Source organism: Rhineura floridana, chromosome 1 (assembly GCF_030035675.1).
Source record: "Rhineura floridana isolate rRhiFlo1 chromosome 1, rRhiFlo1.hap2, whole genome shotgun sequence".
In the NCBI taxonomy this organism is placed as follows: Eukaryota; Metazoa; Chordata; class Lepidosauria; order Squamata; family Rhineuridae; genus Rhineura; species Rhineura floridana.
In genome coordinates this window covers 281,164,616-281,179,175 of record NC_084480.1, presented here as the reverse complement: position 1 = coordinate 281,179,175, position 14,560 = coordinate 281,164,616, and the positions used below count along the sequence as shown (strand labels likewise).

The 14,560-nt window shown below is 46.8% G+C and overlaps 1 protein-coding gene across 2 annotated transcripts in view; it reads right to left on the bottom strand.

Annotated features, from left to right (window-relative positions):
- Positions 1-14,560, bottom strand: part of NECAB1 (N-terminal EF-hand calcium binding protein 1) — an 84,689-nt gene that overhangs the window by 54,947 nt on the left and 15,182 nt on the right. The window lies entirely within an intron of this gene.

The following is a 14,560-nucleotide window of genomic DNA, read 5'->3' as shown; positions in this document are numbered from 1 at the left end:
TGCACAATGTTAGAAAGCCAGGTAACCAACATCACCCTGCCCCTGCTACTAGAGCTCAAACATTTGTCATGGGACTTCATCGTCCCTCTCTTAGCACCCTCCATTGATCTGCAGCCTTGTAGCAATATGCTGCTCCAGAGCGTTAAGAACTCTTTCTGATAGAGCCAGATCCTGTTTGGCTAACAGACAAAATCACTGCTTATCTCAATGAGATACCTAGATGCACCTTTAGTAATTTGTTTAAAGAGTAAAAGCAGCTAAAGTTCTGACAGCTAGTTCTAACTTCATTGTGCAGTGGCATCACAACGTGAAGACCATCCTGGCACATGCCATTATTTTTAAGATGTACACATTAAATGTTTTATGGGGATATTACAAACTGAGGGTTGTAATCAATGTAGCGCTAAGATGAACATTCCATTAACACAGGATTTTTCCTTGAGCAGTGGAACTTCTCCCCCTTTCCTCCTCCCCACATCCCCCCCCCAATTTGTTCTAAGGGTTCTTACAATCTTCTAGAGCAGACTTGGGGATGACAAGGAGCACATGCAGGAACAGGAGAGAGCAGAAAATCCAATTCTACTAGACCAGCCTTTCCCAACTAGTGGGCCACCAGGTGTTGTTGGACCACAACTCCCATCAGCCTCAGCCAGCATTGCCAATGGTCAGGAAAGATGGGAATTGTGGTCCAACAACATCTGGTGGCCCAGTAGTTGGGAAAGGCTGCACTAGACTAATCTTTGTACTAGCATAACTATTTCATTGAATACTACCATGACTAGATATATTTGTAACAAATTCCAGAGAGCTGGAACTACCTGTCGATTTACTGCTGCCATGTATAAGATGCTGCTGTTTCCAATGCAGTAGCTGAAGCAGCAGTGTATTGTCAGGCCGACTGGCTGGTGATGGTTAAAAACTAAATGAAACATAACACGATGGAGCAAAACAAAGTACTCCTTTCTTTATCTATGTTTAGAACCATGGCATTCTCATGCCACTTATCCTAACGAGAACTTAAGCCAACACTACAGGAAAATAACAAATGTAAGCTTTGGAGTTAAAGTTTGGATTTTAAAAAATTGGGACTCGTACCATGATTTTGGGGTGCAGGGGAGGGGAGAAGGGAAATGCACATCTATTCCATCACTTTTCACACTGCAATAGCTTCTGACAGTCACTCTGGCCACCCTCCAAAACCATTCTGATGGGTGCTACATTTCAAAGCCAAGAGCGAGTGAGATCCCAGACCATTAAGGGCCATTTATTAATTCCCTGATATTATTATTATTATTGTTGTTGTTATTATTGTTATTATTGTTATTATTGTTGTTGTTGTTGTTATTATTTATATCCTGCACTTCCTTCCAGTAGGAACCCAGGGCCGAAAACAAAAGGACTAAAAACACTCTAAAACATCGTAAAAAGAGACTTTAAAATATATTACAACAAAACATGTTTAAAAACATATTAAAACAAAATATCTTTAACAACATATTTTTAAAAAAGCAATTCCAACACAGATGCAGACTGGAATAAGGTCTCTATTTTAAACACTTGTTGAAAGAGGAAGGTCTTCAGTAGGCACCAGAAAGATAACAGAGATGGGGCCTGCTAATGTTTAATGGGAGGGAATGCCAAAGGGTAGGTGCCACTACACTAAAGGTCCGTTTCCTATGTTGTGCAGAATGGACCTCCTGATAAGGTGGTATCTGCAGGAGGCCCTCGCCTGTTCAGCATAATGATCGACTGGATATATCAAGGGTAGAGGATCTTTCAGGTATCCTGGTCCCAAGCTGTAAAGGGCTTTGTACATCAAAGCCAGAACCTTGAACTTGGCCCGGTAGCAAATGGGCAGCCAGTGCAATTCTTTCACCAGCGGGGTGACATGTTGTTCATACCCTGTCCAGTGGGTAGTCATGCCGCTGCATTTTGCACCGGCTCCACCTTCTGGACCAACCTCAAGGGTAGCCCCACATAGAGCGCATTACAGTAATCTAGCCTGGAGGTTACCACTGCATGGACAACAGTGGTCAGGCTATCCTGGTCCAGAAATAGCCACAGCTATCTTACCAGATGAAGCTGGTAAAAGGCACTGTTAGCCACTAGAGGGCCTCTAGTGACAAAGATGGATTTAGGAGCTCCCCAGACTACAGACCTGCTCTTTCAGAGGGTGTATGACCCCATCCAAAGCAAGCAACTGACCAATTATCCAAATGTGGGAACCACCAACCCACAGCACCTCCATCTTCCTAGGATTCAGACTCAGTTTATTGTCCCTCATCTAGCCTACCATCAGGTCCAGGAGCGGTCCAGGGCTTGCATGGCCTCTCCCAATTCAGATGTTACAGAGAAACAGAGTTGGGTATCATCAGCATACTGCTGACACCTCACCACAAATCTCCTGATGACCACTCCCAGGGCTTCATATAGATGTTAAACAGCATGGGGGACAAGATGGTCCCCTGCAGCACACCACAGCACAACTGCCAGGTGGCTGAAAGACAATCACCCAATGCTATTCTCTGAAAACGACCCTGAAGGTAGGATCGAAACCACTGTAAAACAGTGCCTCTGATACCCATCTCACCAAGTCAGCTCAGAAGTAGTATCAATAGTATCAAAAGCTGCCGAGAGATCAAGTAAGAATAACAGGGTCGCACTCCACCTGTCCTTCTCCCAATAAAGGTCATCCATCAGGTTGACCAAGGGCAATTCAGTCCCATAACCAGGCCTGAACCCAGATTGGAATGGTCAAGATAATCTGTTTCATCCAAGAGCGCTTGCAATTGCTGCCCACAACCCTCTCACACACCTTCCCTAAAAAGGGGGGTATTTGTGACTAGGTGGTAGTTATCACAAGCCAATGGGTTGAGGGTGGGCTTTTTCAGGAGTAGTCAGATCATCGCCTCTTTCAGGGTGGCTGGAACCACTGCCTTCTGCAACGATGTGTTGACCACACCCTGGATCCACTCAGTCAAACCCCCTCATCAAGCTTTAATAAGCCAAAAAGGGCAAGGATCAAGAGGACACGTGGCCACATTGTCGCAAGCACCTTGTCTACGTCATGAGACCGCATCAACTGAAACCGATCCCAAAAAGTTACAGCAGACATTACACTGGACACCTTACTGGAGACCACAGTAGATGTGGATGGGCATCAAGACTGCTACGGAGGCAAGCAACTTTACCATCAAAGTGCTTTGCAAACAATTCACGGTGGGCCTCTGAAGGGTCTAAAACTCCATTTCCTGGAGTTGATGTCAATAGACCCTGATGATACGAAAAAGCTCCACTGGACGGTTACTTGAGGATGCAATGGTAGCAGAGATGTGGGCCGCCTTCGCTGCCCTTATCACCACATAGTAGGCACAATTGTGATGTTTTACTTTTGCCTGATCTGCCTCACAGCACATCTTTTGCCACTTGCGCTCTAGCCATTGTCCAGCCTGTTTTATTGTCCTTAGTTCACTGGTGTACCAAGATGCAAACCGGGCTCCACAATGTCAGAGAGGGTGCTCAGGAGCAACCGTGTCAAGAGCCCGATGTGCCTCGCTGTTCCACAGCATGACAAGGGCTTTAACAGGTTTACCTGCTCTATCTACTGAGAACTCCTCCTGGGCATTCAGGAATCTGTGATTCCATTAGTCTCTGGGGGTGGACCATCTTAATCTGTCTACCACCCCTGCAGGAGCTGTAAGTCTAAACTTGACCAGAAAGTGGTCTGACCATGACAATTGGGTGACATCCGCCCCCTCCATCTCCAGACTACCCCTTCCTCTATCTGGAGCAAAACCCAAGTTGAGGGTGTGCCCTGCCCTATGCATCAGGCCAGTGACAACATGAGACAGCCTCATGGTTGTCATGTAGGCCATGAAGTCCTGAGCCAGAACACTAGAGGCAGCCTCAGCATGAACATTGAAATCACCCAGACTATCATTCTGGGCTCCTCCAATACCACAGCCAAAACAGCCTCCGTCAGCTTGGTCTGAGAAGCTGCTGGGCACAAGGATGGATGGTACACCAACATCTAGTTTACTGTCTCCTTGGCCTGACACCAGATTCAGGCTCTCACAGCCAGCTCCAAGACAGAGTGGTTTCCTGGTGAGAGAGATGGAAGTTCTGTAGACCATAGCACCCCCCCCCCCATTCCTGCAACCTGTGCTGGTGTTGCACTGAGTATCCAGGTGGGCAAAGCTGGGTCACATCAATTCCCCCCAGCTCACCCACCCAGGTCTCAGTAATGCACACCAAATCAGCACCCTCATCCATGATCAAATCATGGATGAGTATTGTTTTATTGTGTACTGTTCTGGCATTAAACAACAACACACACAGGCCAGTGGGCACAGCAGATGAGCACTGAGGAATCCCTCTACGGGGGGAGTGGGAGCGAAGACCAAGGTGTAGATGGCCCTGCCTTCATCTTATATGGTAGCTCACCACCTCCCCATGGCTATACTTCCCTCTACCCATGATCACTGAAATTGGGGTGGCATCACCCATGTCCCTCCTTACTAAGATTCTCCTAAACACTTGATAGAGCCCACCAACAAAACCTACCAGAACCAATTATCCCAGTAGACCACTGAGAGAATTGGGAACAATCAGACCCACTCAATATCTTTCACACAGGGCATGTCTACTCCCCCCATCTCACACCACATGTATACGCCCTCCCCACTACCAATCTTCTTTAGATTGGTTAAAAAAAATAGAAGGGGTAATGACCTCAGGACTCCCGAAGGGACACCCCCTTTGGTGTCCCAAGGGAAGGTGGGCCTTTATGCCCCCTGACCCAGTCAGGATCTGATGTAAGAGTCTGCAAGGTTGACTGGAGCCTCTCTCTGGATTCAGGGTCAGGCAGCGGGTTCCAGTTCTTGCAGCACTTACCAGGGATTTCAGCTGTCTCTAGAAACAGCAACCCAGAGGAGTGAGCAAGCAAGCACCCAGATGCTCAAGTACTCACTCCCAGGGCAGATCTTCTCCAGTCCCCCAGTGCTGCAGCTGTTCAGCTCTATCAGGCAATGTTCTGGGCAAGACCACGGCAATAGGCCCGTTCATGCTAACTCAGAGAGCCAAATTCATATTTTTGTTTTTCTCTTTGAGTCTAGGAAAAATGCAGAATCCTCAACATAGTAAAGATGCCTTGAGGGAATTGTAATCTCATAAATAACAAGCAACAACTGCACATATTGTGTACCATGAACTGTTCATCTGGAAGTGCCATAGCATTGCTTCTAAAACTAGCTGAAAGGCTATTCACTAATAGGCAAAAAACCTTGCAGTTTAAGAATGTACCTATAGCCAACAGATATTTCTAACAAACTTTAAAAAGCAGGGAAACTGGGCAGCTATAGTGAATGCACCAGGGGAGCAGGAGACCTGACCTCCTCTCTGAGATATTGTACTGCCCTACAAATTTGTCAAAATGCAAACCCAATTCGGGTTGATCTTTAACAGTCCAATCCACTTGCTGTGTAGCTTGGAAGAATTTGGTAACATGTGCCTCTGAGCATATGGTGAGTGGGGAGCTGTGACTCTGGCTTTTAGAACACTGACAGATGGTTCTTACTGAGCATGCCCGGCCTTATCATTGAGTTCTACGCAAAATTTCTTAAATTAATTAAAAATCAGCTAGGCATTTTTTTAACTTTTAAACTGCAGAAGATGAAGGTCAGAGTATGGGGCAAGGTCAGTAATAGGATTACAGGTACCTTGTGAACATGGCTGTTTTTTAATTAATTTCAACAAATTATGAACTCTGACAGAAAAAAGTCCAAAAGGGGTCTGTTTTTTCTCTCTCTCTTTTTATTTATTTATTTATTTATTTATTTAATTCAATTTTTATACCGCCCATAGCAAAGCTCTCAGGGCGGTGTACAACAAATAAAAATATATCTTTACATTTCAATATTAAAAAACCATCTAATTCTCAAATCAACAATTAAACAAACAAAGAAAACATATAACTAACAAATACAACATTAAATACAAATACTGAAATACTAAAATGTTAGAAATATTAAAAATATTAAAATGCCTGGGCAAAGAGGAAGGTTTTCACCTGGCGCCGAAAGGATAGTAAAGTAGGCGCCAGGCGTACCTCATCAGGAAGGGTGTTCCATAGTTCGGGGGCCGCTACCGAGAAGGCCCTCTTTCTTGTAGTCACCTTCCAGGCGTCTTTCTGAGTAGGCACCCGGAGGAGGACCTTCGATGTTGAGCATAGTGTACGGGTAGGTTCATATCGGGAGAGACGTTCCACCAGGTATTGTGGGCCCGTGCCATGTAAGGCTTTATAGGTCAAAACCAGCACCTTGAATTGGGCCCGGAAACATATAGGCAGCCAGTGCAAGCCGGCCAGAATTGGTGTCACATGTTCTGACCGCTTGGTCCCGGTTATTAATCTGGCCGCTGCATTCTGCACAAGCTGCAGTTTCCGAACCATCTTCAAGGGCAGCCCCACGTATAGTGCATTGCAGTAGTCCAATCTCGAGGTTACCAGAGCATGGACAACTGTAGCAAGATGTTCCCTGTCCAGATACGGGCGCAGCTGGGCCACCAGCCTAAGTTGGTAAAAAGCACTCTGTGCCACCGAGGCCACCTGCGCCTCAAGTGACAAGGATGGGTCCAAAAGGACTCCCAAGCTACGCACCTGCTCCTTCAGGGGGAGTGTAACCTCATCCAGAACAGGTCAAACATCCAACTGGTCAGGGGATCCATTTACTAACAGCATCTCAGTCTTGTCTGGATTGAGCTTCAATTTGTTCGCTCTCATCCAGTCCATTATCGCGGCCAAGCATCGGTTTAGGACCTTGACAGCCTCACCTGAAGAAGATGAAAAGGAGAAGTAGAGCTGCGTATCATCAGCATACTGATGAGAACGCACTCCAAAACTCCTGATGACCGTACCCAGTGGTTTCATATAGATGTTAAAGAGCATGGGGGACAGAACTGATCCCTGCGGGACTCCATATTGGAGCGCCCAGGGTATCGAGTAGTGCTCCCCAAGCCCTGCTTTCTGGAGACGACCTGCCAGATAGGAGCGGAACCACTGCCAAGCAGTACCTCCAACTCCCAGATCCGCAAGCCTCTCCAGAAGGATACCATGGTCGATGGTATCAAAAGCTGCTGAGAGATCAAGGAGAATCAACAGAGTTACACTCCCTCTGTCTTTCTCTCGACACAGGTCATCATACAGGGCGACCAAGGCTGTCTCCGTACCAAAACCGGGCCTGAAACCCAATTGAAATGGATCCAGATAATCGGTCTCATCCAAGAGTGCCTGGAGCTGGGATGCAACCACCCTCTCCAGAACCTTGCCCAGGAATGGCACATTTGCTACCGGCCTATAGTTATTCAAATTATCTGGGTCCAGGGAAGATTTCTTCAAAAGCAGTCTCACCACCGCCGCCTTAAGGCAGTGCGGGACCACTCCCTCACCTAGTGAGGCATTGATCTCTTCCCTGGCCCAGCCGGCAGTGCCATCACTGCTAGCTTTTATTAGCCAAGAGGGGCAAGGATCTAACACAGAAGTGGTTGCACGTACCTGTCCAAGTACCTTGTCAACGTCCTCAAGCTGTACCAATTGAAACTCATCCAACAAAATATGACCAGACTGTGCTCCGGAGACCTCAGTTGATTCCTCTGCTATAACTTTGGAGTCTAAGTCCTGATGAATGCAAGAGATTTTATTTTGGAAGTGCTTTGCAAATTCGTCACATCGAGCTTTAGAAGATTCCATCACGTCCTTAGGGCCAGAATGTAAAATCCCTCTGACAGTATGAAACAGCTCTGCCAGACAGGAGATAGAGGTTTGAATAGAGGCAGTGATATGTTGTTTCTTTGCTGCCCGCACTGCCCCAAAGTACGTCTTATTATAAGCACTCACCAGTGCAAAGTTGCATTCGTCAGGAGTCCATCTCCATCTGCACTCAAGCCGTCTCCTACATTGTTTCATCGCCCTCAGCTCCGGAGTATACCATGGAGCTGTATGAGCTCTACAGAGGAGAGGGCACACAGGTGTGATCATGTCAGCTGCCTGGGTCATCTCTGCATTCCACAGATTGACCAGGGTGTCGACGTGAGCGACAGCCTTATCAGCCGGAAAACTCCCCAGGGCTTTTTGAAAACCATCAGGATCCAGCACCCCCACCCTTGCAGAGGGGGAAAGTCGTTGTGAGTCTAAACCTCAACAAGCAGTGATCTGTCCATGACAAAGGAGTTGATGTAAGACTCCCTATTCACAGATCACTATCATCATGTCCTGTAACAAAAATCAGGTCCAGAGTGTGACCTGCCACATGAGTTGGGCCGGTGGTATATTGGGACAGCCCCATGGTCGTCATGGAGGCCATGAAGTCCTGAGCCGCTCCAGATAAAATGGCCTCGGCATGGATGTTGACATCACCCAGAACCAATACACTTTGAACTCTAGATTCTCTCTGACTGCTTTGTGTATTGCCTTGGAAATTTAGAGGGTTGTTAAGCAGGCGTTTCTTAGTTCAGGACTATAAGTTTTGTAAGGTTTTGTTTTGAAATGAGCTTATGGGAAGCATCAGAATGGCATGGGGGTTATTTTCAGTTTAACACTGCGGAATGCGAAAAATCCATGCTGACTATAGTATACAGCCACTCTCATGGCTGTATAATCCAACAGACCTCAGAGACCTCTTAGCTTAATTCAAACCTAAGGGCCACATTACACATTCTGCCATTCTCATTCTCTAGCACTTTGCAGACATTTTCAGTGTGCTAAATAAATGCACACTTGGGATGTTGTGGCATTGCAGCATACACCCATATAGAATGTCTGCAATACAGAGCTCCTATGTGATTTCCAATCACAAGGGAATCACAATCTGGAGCAGAGTCCTCCATGTATATAAAGCTGTATGCATGGGTGCTCCCTGCGGACATTCTAATGAATATGTGTAGGTTGGAACAGAGTAGGGTGGCTACTTACAAATGATCAAGAAAAAGGAAATGCAAAAAGGATGCAGATTTGCATAAATGCAGTACACCTCACCATAGGTGGGAATACTGTGTGTCCATTCAGTTTGCTGTCCAGGGACTGACTGTTGGTAGGCAACTTCAAAGCCACTGTTCTCCCTTCCCATGGTTCTTTAGTTTTAAAACTGGACTTGGACCAGACAACTCTTCATACAGAGTACTCCTTTAAACAGAGGACTGTCCTCTGCAAAATGGAACATGTGGCCACCCTAGAGAGAAACCTCCCACCATGATGAAAGAATAGCCCCCCTAGCCCACATGCATGTACTGAATGCATGTAAAGGGTTATGAAGGGGCGGTTGAAGTGTCAACACACCACAGCATGTGTAGAGAAAGCCCATTCTGGGTTTTGTGAACTAGGCCTTTGTTTGTTTGTTTGTTATGACAGACAAACAGCATCCCACTGTTTCACAAAAGAGAGATGAGGGGTGAGGAGGTTTGAAGCCACAGCTGGTGTTAATCAGTGTAATCAGTGCAACTTAGGAAAGGTAGCTGCAGATTTGATGTTCCAGCTTACACCAGCTGAGCTCAGAGTCTCTAACTGTAATTTCAAATCATCTCAAAGTGGAATGTTTAGCTCTGTTCCAGAAAAATGTAGGAAAAGCATGATGCCAATTTTCTGATTTGCATATTCTTGCTTTAGCCTTTAACTGGGTTACATATAAGATATACCTGTGGAGGAACTCTTTTGCTTCTATCTAATGCTCAGAATGAACTTCTGTAGCAGCTCTAAATATTAACTAGGCAATTATTTATTTTCCCTTGTGATTGACAACATTCTCCTCTGAACTTCAGCCTTAGCTTCCAGGTTTTTTCTTTCTTTTACTGCCAGGAGTTGAGCAGTTGCCTGAAATGTGGACATTCAAACTGAAATGATTTGGTTGCCATGCCTTTCCTAGTAACTGCATCACAACATCAGAATGCAGTTTCTGGGGAAATCATACCTATTGAATTTCTGCTTAACATACCCCTGTAAAAGGCAGAGGAGCCAAGCCAGAAGGAAAGTGAGCAAACCTAGATGGCTCCACTAGAAAGGAAAGGCTTCCTATTATTAATTGCATATTCCTTTTGTAGCCCAGCCCTATCTATGCATGTTTACTCAGAAGCAAGCCCCACAGAGTTCAATAGGACTTCTCCTAAGAAAGTGTACAGAACTGTGGTGCTCTGCAATCTTTACATTGACCCAGTGAGCTAGGTATTATTATTTGTGTGTAACAGACTGGAAATCAAAGTTGACCAACAGCAATTTGCCCCAGGCTGTGAGACTATGGCTATAGAGAGACTGAGACTATGACTATGGTGGAACTTGAACCCACATCTCCTAGGCTCAAGCTCAGCAACCTATCAAGAAACACTGGGTATTGTAATCAACTTGGCGGCTTTGGATATAAAAAGCACTGAGTTATGGCCTTATGTATGGCCATTCCTCTTTTGGCCCATAGGTTTACAACAGGGATGGGGAACCTGTGGCCTTCCAGATACTGTTGGACCACAACTCCCATCATCCCAGACTAGGGTTGCCAGGTCCATGGCCTGAGACTGATCCTGTATCTTTAGGAGAAGGGAAGGTCAGCCAAGTGCAGGTGTTCTTGCAACTCTGTAATGAGAAAAAGCACAAGGTGGAATTCTCTCTCCCCCCTCCACAACTTTTAAAGACACAGAAGACCTCTTGGAGGCTGGGCCTGGCAACCAAGAGGTCTTCTGTATCTTTAAAAGTTGTGCAGGGGGAAGGGAGAATTCCACCTTGTGGTTTTTCTCATTACAGAGTTGCAAGAACACCTGCACTTGGCTGACTAAGATACAGGTTCACTCTCAGGCCAAGAACCTGGCAACCCTATCCCAGACTATTGACCAGATGGCTGAGTCCAACAATATCTGGAGGGTCAGAGGTTCCCCATCCTTGGTCTAGAAGTACATTGCATAGCTTATCCCTGTAACTAAGCATCTGCCACCTGAGACAGACATCTCAGTTTGCCAACCCCTCCTGCAACAGATAGATCTTTGATCCAGCAATAGATATGTCTTCTTATTGGCATAGAATTAGGACATGCATGCAGAAGAGCTGGTGTACTCCAAGGATAAGGAGATCTTTTAGGATTTCTCTTGCAGTGTGAAAGTGAAACCCTTGGTTAGTATCCACTATGGATTTGACCAAAGGGATCTATTCTCCCATTCCTATAAAAATCCGTGAAAGAAAGAAAAAGTGAGCATTGTCAAATCTAAAAGCTCACTACTTTGGTGCTCATAGTGTCTTGACAAGCAGCTAAAAGTGTTTTCTGTGAAGCAAAAACCATTATTATAGACATAGAGCAAATGGCTTCAAAAGCAGACCTAGAAACAAATATGGAGAGAAATGTGATACTAACAGGAAGAATGGGGGAAAGATATAGATTCATGTGTCACGGAAACTTGGTTGGACGAGGCCTCGGCTCCCATTCTTGAGGCCATGTGTCCACCAGGTTTTCGCTACGCACAGCAGCCGAGGGCGGGAAGGCGGGGAGGGGGTGTGGCAGTCATCTATCGGGAATCTTTGGTTTTCACCAGACCTCCGCTCCCGAGGACCAAGTTTGTTGATTGCATGTACTGGAGGTTGGGCCCGAAGGGCAGTTTAGGGATCCTGCTTGTGTACCGCCCGCCCCGCAACACGGCAGACTCCCTGGCTGAGGTGCTTGAGGTGGTCTCGGATGTACGAGCGTTGTCCCCAGAGCTGTTAATTCTCGGGGACTTCAACGTGCATGCTGAGGCCACTCTCGTTGGAGCCCCTCGGGGTTTCCTGGAAACCATGGCTTCCTGGGAACTGCACCTTAGTAATACTGAGCCCACCCATGTAGCCGGTCATGCTCTCGACCTTGTATTTGTCCTGGGAAAGGAGGGAAGTGTTCTGAAGTTGGGGGCTACTTCTTTTATCCCTGTGTCATGGTCAGATCACTATCTGGTGAATATAGAATTCTCGATGCCACACGCCCTCCGCAGGGGTAAAGGACCTATTAGAATGGTCCGCCCCAGGCGCTTGATGGATCCAGATGGATTCCTGACTGCGCTTGGGGAATTGGAACCTGCTGAAGGTCGCTCGGTCGAAACCCTGGTGATGGAGTGGAATGAGGGGATCACCAGGGCATTGGACCGGGTTGCCCCGAAAATCCTCTCCCCCTGAATAGAACTCAGATAGCACCGTGGTATACACCCCGGTTGCGTAATCTGAGGCGGGAGGTGAGATGACTAGAACGCCGGTGGCGGAAGTCTCGCTCCGAAGGTGCTCGGACACAGGTCAGAGCAGCATTAGCTGCCTACCAGGTGGCAGTAAAGGCAACAAAGAAGGAGTTCTTTGCTGCCTCTATTGCATCCGCAGAGTGCTGTCCCAGGAGGTTGTTCCAAGTGGTCCGAAGCCTGGTCGGTCCAGTTGCTCAGGTACCCCTGGAGCATTCTAAGACCTCCTGTGACAAATTGGCAAAGCACTTCGCTGATAAAATCGAACACCTAAGGAGCTCGATTCCATACGCCGTGGATGCAGTGAATGAACCAGAGTTGACCACTTGCAATCCGGTCCAGTGGGATCGATTTCGGCCTCTCCCTTCTGAGGAAGTAGACAAGGTGCTTTCATCTGTGAAGCCTACCACCTGTCTGATTGATCCTTGCCCATCATGGCTCCTTGTGAGTTGCAAGGAGAAACTGGGCAAAGGGATTAGGGCGGTGGTAAACACATCCTTAGAGGAGGGTGTGATGCCACTGGCCCTCAAGGAGGCAATTATAAAACCTATCTTAAAGAAGTCCTCCTTGGATCCCCAAGTTTTGAACAACTTCCGCCCAGTTTTGAATTTGCCATTTTTGGGCAAGATCATTGAGCGAGTGGTGGCTAACCAATTGTCAGCACACTTGGATGAAACGGATTATCTGGATCCATACCAATCAGGTTTCAGGACTGGACATGGAACTGAAACAGCCTTGGTCGCTCTGGTGGATGATATGAGGAGGGCATTAGATAGGGGAGAATTCACCTTTCTTGTCCTCCTGGATCTTTCAGCGGCGTTAACCACGGTATCCTGTTGGATCGCCTGGAAGGATTGGGAATTGGAGGCACTGTTTTACAGTGGTTCCGTTCCTTTCTCTCTGACAGGTGTCAACAGGTAGCATTGGGAGATGAGGTTTCAGACCCTTGGCCTCTCACTTGTGGAGTGCCACAGGGTTCTATCCTCTCTCCCATGCTATTTAACATCTATATGAAGCCGCTGGGTTCCATCATCAGGAGATTTGGGCTGCGGTGTCACCAATATGCGTATGATACTCAGCTCTATCTCTTGTTTAAGTCCTCATCAGAGTTGGCTGTGGGGACCATGTCCAAGTGCCTGGAATCCGTGAGTTGATGGATGGGAAGGAACAGGCTGAAGTTAAATCCTGACAAGACCGAGGTGCTGCTTGTGGGAGACAGGGGAAGGTTGGGTCCTGTTGACCTGAGGTTTAATGGGGTACAATTACCCCTGAAGGACCAGGTCCGCAGCCTTGGGGTTGTTCTTGACTCCAGGCTGTCCATGGAGGCTCAGATTTCGGCAGTGAGCCGGGCAGCCTGGTACCAATTACACCTCATACGTAGGCTGCAACCCTACCTCCCTGTTCATCAGCTCCCACTGGTAGTACATGCCCTGGTCACCTCTCGATTAGACTACTGCAATGCGCTCTACGTGGGGTTACCCTTGAAAACGGTCCGGAAACTTCAACTGGTACAGAATGCAGCGGCTCGTTTACTTACAAACAGTCATCGCCGTGATCATATTACGCCAGTATTATTTAATCTACACTGGCTTCCAGTAGTTTTCCGGGCCCAATTCAAGGTGTTGGTGTTAACCTTTAAATCCCTATACGGTCTCGGCCCAGCGTATCTGAAGGAGCACCTCCAGCATCACCAATTATGCCGCCCGACAAGATCAGCCACGCAAGGCCTTCTCTCAATCCCACCAACAAAAGCAGCTAGATTGGTGGGGACTAGAGAGAGGGCTTTTTCGGTGGCGGCCCCCACTCTCTGGAATTCCCTCCCGTCTGATCTTCGGCATGCCCCTTCCCTAGACACCCTCCGCCAAGCCTTAAAAACTTGGCTGTTTGGACAGGCCTTTGGGACCACCGGGATGGGCTAATTACATACTGAATGCCTGTTGTTTTGTACTGTATATGCTGTTGTTTTATTACTGCTGACTATATTGTATTTTATTGTATTTACTGTATTTTATTGTATTTTATTGAAATTTGATATGTACGTCGCCTAGAGTGGCTTCGGCCAGATAGGCGACCTAAAAATTAAATTTACATTTACATTTACATTTACATAAGAACATAGGAAGCTGCCTTACGTATAGGAAAATGACTGCAAAACATCTCAATGTACGAGGAGGTGTAGGATGGCATGCTCATTTCCCCTGTCCCATGCTCCTATCTCACACCCCTGCATGCCAGCCAGGTGGAACTTTTGGCATGCTTTCTCACCCTGCCTATGTAGAATAAGCTTTGTTTATGTAACATGGATGAGGTAAGAAAGACTCTTAATTGGCCAAAATAGATA